At 64.1% G+C, this 223-nt stretch overlaps 1 protein-coding gene across 1 annotated transcript in view; it reads right to left on the bottom strand.

The window, feature by feature from the left end:
- The window catches only part of GRIN2D (glutamate receptor, ionotropic, N-methyl D-aspartate 2D), a 32,443-nt gene that overhangs the window by 21,958 nt on the left and 10,262 nt on the right, over positions 1-223 (bottom strand). The window lies entirely within an intron of this gene.

Here is a 223-nt window from a genome sequence, read left to right as displayed (position 1 = left end):
GCAGCGCTTTTCCGGGCGGGGGGCATCAGGCGGAGGGCTGCGGGGGGCGATCAGGCTCGGGAACGTTGGGGACACCCCCCCACCCCCACCCCACGCCTTATGGAGAGAGGGACGAGCAGCAGCTAAAACGATGGTGGGCATCGCTTTCTGGGAAAACTGAGACTCCAAGGAATTACGTGACTTGTCCAAGGTCACCCAGCTGGAGGGCTTTCCGGGCCCCAAG

This window comes from Bison bison, unplaced genomic scaffold (genome assembly GCF_000754665.1).
Source record: "Bison bison bison isolate TAMUID 2011002044 unplaced genomic scaffold, Bison_UMD1.0 scf7180017864285, whole genome shotgun sequence".
NCBI classification, from domain to species: Eukaryota; Metazoa; Chordata; class Mammalia; order Artiodactyla; family Bovidae; genus Bison; species Bison bison.
Note: the sequence above shows the minus strand (reverse complement) of the source record. Positions and strands in the feature narration are given on the sequence as shown.